Consider the following 7299-nt stretch of genomic DNA (forward strand, 5'->3'; position numbering starts at 1 on the left):
CCCGCAAACGGCGGGCGCACGGCCGTCCCAGGAAGGGCCCGCCCGCACCAGCAACCCAGCACCCTCACGCGCGGGTGGCCCCTCCGTTGTCTTCGAGAAGCCGTGGTACCCTTCAGCGCCCCAGCAGATACACGATTAGTCAGACGTGTCCCACGTCTTGCGGGGGGAGTATTTGTAAAGTCACCACATCGACGTCAGCGGAGTGCTTCGAAGGCGTCATTAATTAAGTCTCCGCTGAGCAAGTTTTCTTTGGTGACTTCCCGCTTTCTTCACACTCAATTCGTCACGCCTAATGTGCCAGGTCACGCATTTCCTACCATTTCAACTTTATATGTATTTGTCCAACTGTCAGAAATCATGTATCGTATGTTTCTTTATTCGCAGGCATCAAGACTGTATCCATATTGAAGCTCTATACGTTTTTGTATTGTAAATTGTACTTGTTCGCCAAATATTATTGTTAATTGTTATCGACCTCAGGTCACGCTCAATGTCATTGTCTTCCACGGTTCGGCGCCAGTCGGCCGCTATATAAACTGCCTGAATCTGTAATAAACCAGCAATAACTTTTACCTGCTCGTTTCTTTTGCACCTCTTACAGGTTCAGATTCTACTATTCTACATATCCTCAAGGTACAAACTTTAGCTACATTAATCTCCTGCAAAGCCCACTGAGATACCCTCCCATAAGGCGTGATCCCACCATGTGTGACAAAAACACTCACCCCGTCAATTTTATCCAAACCAGTTACAAAGTTTACATTCTTCAACACATCCCCTTCAACTTCAACATCAGCCATTTCCCATCCCTTCTCTTGCAAATGATTCTTTACGTTGACGAACCCGATGTTGTGGATTGGAGTGTTCACATTATCGTGTACTACTAACTTTGTGTGGACCACTCTCTCTCCCAGATGGATACGGCACACGACTACATCAAACTCTCCCTTTACTACTTGAGACCCAAATGGTGCAATGTTCAGTGCCATGCGCTTGATGACAGGTAAATTTAATTTGTGTGCCAGCCAACTAGAAATAAAGCTGCGTTGACTGCCAGTATCTAAAACCATGCACGCTGTGTGAGGTACCTCTTTCGAGTACAAAGTTGCCGTAGCGGTAGGCAACAAGGTCACTGACAATTCAACTGAAGGCTGATTCCTTACAGTTTTGGCCTTTACACACGGTTTCTCATTTTTTTATTTGACTGGGTGTCTCGAATCTACATTAGCTCTATTCCCCGGGCGTTCTTGCCCCCGATTTGTTACTGGTTGTGACAATACATGAGGTGGCAACCGTCTGGTGGTAGGTTGGTTGGATGAACCCATGCCATGTCTCGAATCACTACTTCGACCTTCACAAATGAGACTGTGGTGTCTGGCATTACACAATTTACAATTGACTTTACTGCTACAAGTCTTACTGCTATGGCCTTTAGCGAAACAATTAAAACAACGTTGCGATATGACTAGTTGTTTCTTCGCGGCGGCATCAGGTTACTTGGTACAATTAAAAGGTGAAGGATTTCCACTACAAAATGGACATACTTTGTTACATGAAGTGCTTGAGTCTAACATGGGATTCTGACTTTCGTTATCTAGACTTTCCTCCCCTCTGAGGGGCATCATCTTCCATGCTACGAATAAGGAAATAAAGTGCACTGAACAATTCATTTAGATCAAAATCACACTTTCGCAAATACGCAACGACTTTCTGATAAGCTCGCCCGAGACAATTTTTGACAAATTAGGCTCAATAGCATTCCTTGGTCTAATGCAGACCCACTCAGTCTCTTGATTTGCTCGATCAGTTTAGTTAATTCAATACGGAAGGCTTTTAAATCCTTACAATCACATTTGGGCACAAAAAGATCAGCTAACCGCTGATGCAAGATTACCAAGGTCTGATGGTCGTTCCCATAATATTTTTTCTTCAACTCCTGCGCTAGGCCCTACTTCATAATTTCCTGCCGTTACACTTAGAGATTGTACCACTCTAAGTGGCTCGCTGTCCAGAGATTCTAACAGATACATGAACTTCGCCACGTCGTCAGTGTCCATGCGTTTATGGACATGTACGTCAAACAATTCTTGGAAGTTACAGAACTTGCTCTTCTCTCCCTTGAACGTGGGCAGAGGCAATTCCTTCAATTTAGGCAATTGGGTTGTGGGTTGGTTTGTGGGTGTAAGAGTCTCAATTCGACTCACAAGTAGCATGGTCACTCCCGCTGCTCGACTGAATGACTGCCGCACTCGATCATGCATTAATATTTCTAATTTGCTCAGGCTAGATATATACAAAAGTTTTCAACTGCTGTTCGTCAGCTGGAATTCTGTTCAACAAGTTCTGATACACAGTGACATGATGTGACTCGAGGGGTATCCCTTGAGCACGTACCAGATTGTCATCCAGGAGGCCCAAGATGGCTTCCATTTGGGCTTCATTGCTGGCCGCCATTTTGTGAATGTGTGGGAGGGTGACTACTTATTTACGTTAACTTAATCTGTAGGTGAAAATAGGAGTGTACTTGGCAAACAATTCAAATGGGTTAGAAGGAAATGACGCCAGCCTAAGTTATGTTACGTTACTCTGATCCAAACAGTTAAAAGCAATACACAGCCCCCTGTCCTCCTAGCTAACTCTGGCGTACTCACTCGCCTTGGATGAGTCTCAATATACGATTTACACAACAGCTAAATTGTACCTTCTGTTCCAGAAGGGAAGCTCGCTAGATTCTAGGCTAGCTATCAGGCCTCTGGGCCTACGATAAACTTCAGTTTCTATGCCCTCATTCTCTGGCAAATGGGCTGGCAACTGTGAGTGCCCTACCAGCAAAACTAAATACCATGCCTTGCCTAACCCTCCACGGGGACTAGCACTTGGGTTAGTCTGGTTAAGCTATTAGTTAAGTTATTAGTTTAACCAGACCACTGAGCTGATTAACAGCTCTCCTAGGGCTGCCCCGAAGGATTAGATTTATTTTACCTGGCTAAGAACCAACTGGTTACCTAACAACAGGACCTGCAGCTTATTGTGGAATCCGAACCACATTATGACGAGAAATGAATTTCTATCACCAGAAATAAATTCCTCTAATTCTTCATTGGCCGGTCGGAGAGTCGAACGCTGAGCCAATAGCGTGCTAGCCAAGAGCTCTACCCACCACTACAATGAAGAACTTAATCCAGTTCGAAGGACTATTAAAATGTCAGGAATTTCCTCGACAGATGTCACTGGTTTTTGTTGTGCTGATAGACTGCACGATCAACCCGCGATCTACGATAGTAGACTTTTGGTGTTAATTACAGGTTAATTACAGCCGACCGCCAAAAAATAACGTTAAATTGTAAATAAGTAACCAAAATACTATGAGAAACTGCCATTTCTCGCTAAATACCCGCCGTGTATCTATTACTTAGATCTACCTAGAGTTCAAAGGTAAATTGTAAGTTAATTACAGCCGACCGCCAAAAATTAACGTTAAATTGTTAATAAGCATCCAAAATACTATAAGTAACTGCCATTTCTCGCTAAATACCCGCCGTGTACCTATAACTTAGTTCTACCTCATATATATATATATATATATATATATATATATATATATATATATATATATATATATATATATATATATATATATATATATATATATATATATATATATAAGCAAAGGGCACCAGAAGGAGACGTCTTGCAGCATGTCATCATTTATTTGACAACGTTTCGAGGCCAAGCCTTATCATCAGGCTGAAACATACAAACATTAAATAATATAAAATCGATTCGACTAATTAATGATAAAAGTTAATTTATTTAAAAAGAAACTAAAAGGGAGATGCTAAGTACCTCTCAAGGAATAGGAGGGAAGACGAGTGACAGCCACAAGATACGTAGGTTAAAAGTAAGCTCATGCCAAGAAGAGGTCGTTCGACTGTTTAACTCTGGAACTACTTGTTTAATAAAAAGTGATTCATAGATCGCAAGCTGTTGAGGAGAAGAGGCCATAGTAAGAATTTTGAACTGCTCATATTGGATGTTAAACTTACATTTATAGGCTTGGTCCCGAATATTAGAGTATTCTGGAGACGCCAGTCGAACTCGAACTCCAGTACGGTAACTCACATCCCTATGGCAATCAATGTGAACTTTGAGGAGCCTACGAGAGGATCCAACATATTTTCCTTGATTACATCGGGGACAAGTAAATAAATAGACCGAATTTGATGCCAATAGGGGATCAAGTTTATCTTTATATTTGAAGATAGACCCGACTGTCAAGGGATTTGTCGTTATTAGTTGGCATTTTAGGGCAGGGGCATGTTGATGTATTAGTTGTTTAATTTTGTTAAAGAAAGAATCATTTTGAATAAAGGAAGACTGGCATAAAATGGTTTCCTAGGAACAGTAGGGAAGTTAACTTTGGGTATAATTCTACCGTTAAGGAACTTATTCAAGTGTTTAAAAAACAGTTTGTTTGGAAATTAATTGTCTAAAAAGTATTTTTGTAAAAACGTTGCTTCCTTAAGAAAATCCTCCCAGCTCGACGTTAAAGTAAAGGCCCTGTGAAAGAGGGTATTAAGAGAATTTAATTTAAAATTAAAACAACAACTATAAAAATTAGTACCTAAGCCGGTAAATGTCCTTTTCCTAAAAACAGATGTAAAAAACCCTTCAGTGTTACGTGGAACCTCAATATCTAAAAATGCCAATCTATTTTTCTTTTCATAACCAATAGTAAATTTTATGTTACGATGAACATTATTGGCAAACTGTAGGAAAGCATCTGCTTGATCTTTGTTTTTGAATAAAATGAAGGTATCGCCACGTAACGACTGTAAAAGAGCGGGTAATAGGCCACAAGGCAATAGTTCAGCAATTGCTCTTCTAGGTAACAGTAACACATAAAAATATTAGCAAAGACTGGGCCCAAAGGACTGCCCATTGCCATTCCGTCAATTTGAGAATAAGCATTCCCATTAAAAACAAAGGCAGTGTCCTGCACTGCCAGATATAACAATTTTCTAAAATTATCTGAACTAAATCGATGAAATAGAATATCCTCATCGGTAAAAATCTTACTTAAAATAACTTGGATACTTTCTTCCGCAGGGACGTTGGTAAATAAAGACTCAACGTCCAAACTTGTCATAAAAAGGTCATAATCTTGAGCCAGTATTTTTTCCTTAAACTCTTGTGAATTTCATACCGCATAGTTGTTAAAAGAAAACTCATTTAGAAGAGGTACTAAAAATTTTGCTAGTTTATAGCTAGGGGTATCATATGATGTTAATATTGGTCTGATGGAAACCCCATCTTTGTGGGCTTATGGCAACCCATATAAAACTCCATATGAACCACCAGTACTTAGTAAAGATTGATATATGTCATTAGAGATAATTCTTCTTTTATCTAATAAAGACTTTAAAAACCTGTTAATTTTGTCTTCATCTCTAAAAATAGTAGAGAAGTCAGGTTTACCCAGATATTTAAATTTAGTATTATCATTTAAAATGTTTTCTATCTTGTGAATACTTTATATTCATTCTTATTAAGTAATACCACACCTCTGCCTTTATCGGGTCTCGTAATAATGTTTTCATTTTTACTCAAATGCTTCAGAATATTCAAGTCTTTCTTATTAAAAATTGGTGTCCGACTAGTTGTCAGGTTGTTATAAGTGTCATGGGCCAAAGTATACAGCTGAGATCTAAACACTTCGATATTAGTCATAAGACTGGAACTCAACACTGGAAAACAGCAGTTCCAAAGAGCCAAAGAACTGATGGAAAGAGGGTTTAAAACAGGGTAAACAAAAGTCCATCCGTTTTTTGGTTCTTTGGAACTGCTATTTTCCAGAGTGTTGATTTCCAACCTTATGACTAATATCGACGTGTTCAGATCGCAGGGGCGATGCCAACTGAACCACATAAGTCATAAAAGAAGTTGGAACCTAAAAACCACTGTAACTAATGTCTTTGCCTGGGAAGGCTTATGATTTGTGTGGTTCACTTAACAGCGCCATTGCCTTTCAATTGAAAGAGCTGGGTTCAACCTCGATGTGGGTCAGAAATTTATGTGTGTTCTGCACGTGATTGTGTGTTGATTACTTCTACATGTTTTATTGTATATATATATATATATATATATATATATATATATATATATATATATATATATATATATATATATATATATATATATATATATATATGCTAATATGTGTATATATATATATACACACACACACACACACACACACACATATATATATATATATATATATATATATATATATATATATATATATATATATATATATATATATATATATATATATATATTCGTCTTCAAAAAGGTTCTGGCCCAGTTAACAACATCTGAGATCATCCAGGCACCACGGCTGAAGGAGAGCCTTTGGTCTCTGGTTATTTAACGGGAGAGAATTAGATGCTAACTCTTGGCCGCGTGGCGATTATCTCGGGACCCAATATTGCCTTTGTTAAGAAGCCTTCCCTCGGTGTCTTTTGAAACTGGTCTAAACTTTGCTTTCCTTTTATGAGCCGCAAGTGAACATTTACGAAACGCCCAAAGCTTTCTGAGGAGCTGTTTTGGGCTCCGAATAAGCTTACCTGTTTATGAATTTACTTTATTTGAAATTTTCATTTATGCCTTTTTTTCGTCCAATGCGTAACTTCCCTCATAATAGTATTCACTTGTTTCTGCATTATGCCTTACACCATTGTTATCGTTATTTTCACTCAAAGTGCTCTAACGCATACAACAGTCTATAAATGATACTAGACTTTAAACCAAAGTCCAGCAGAACAGGACGTCCATCGTGAATGGAATGCAGGAGAGGTGAAAATAGGAACAGACCAAGAAGCAGATGAATCTTGTCCTACTATATAATAATAAATGTAATCCATATATTGTTATGTGCCTATAGCTACGGTAGTCTATGGGTAATAAATAATCAATTCTACGTTTAGACTCGCCGTCGTCCAACCCAGGACCATAATATTTCATCACTACAAATTATAGATAACGACCTAAGGTCGTGCCTTGGTCCCTGCCCTCTACTATACTACTTTCATTTTTGGGGCTTTAAAGCAACAGGAAACTTGAATTTATGAGCGCTGCCATAGTAAGGGAAGGAAGGAAGGAAATTCGACAGATTGAAAGGAAAGGGGACGATCATAAATGTGTGCAATCAGCAAATCTTTAACTATGTCCGGGAAGCAAATTCCTGTGATGTATGCCAGTATTGCACTAGCCCCAGTTTTTTTGCCATGCCCCTAG

Source organism: Macrobrachium rosenbergii, chromosome 12, assembly GCF_040412425.1.
Source record: "Macrobrachium rosenbergii isolate ZJJX-2024 chromosome 12, ASM4041242v1, whole genome shotgun sequence".
Taxonomy (NCBI): Eukaryota; Metazoa; Arthropoda; class Malacostraca; order Decapoda; family Palaemonidae; genus Macrobrachium; species Macrobrachium rosenbergii.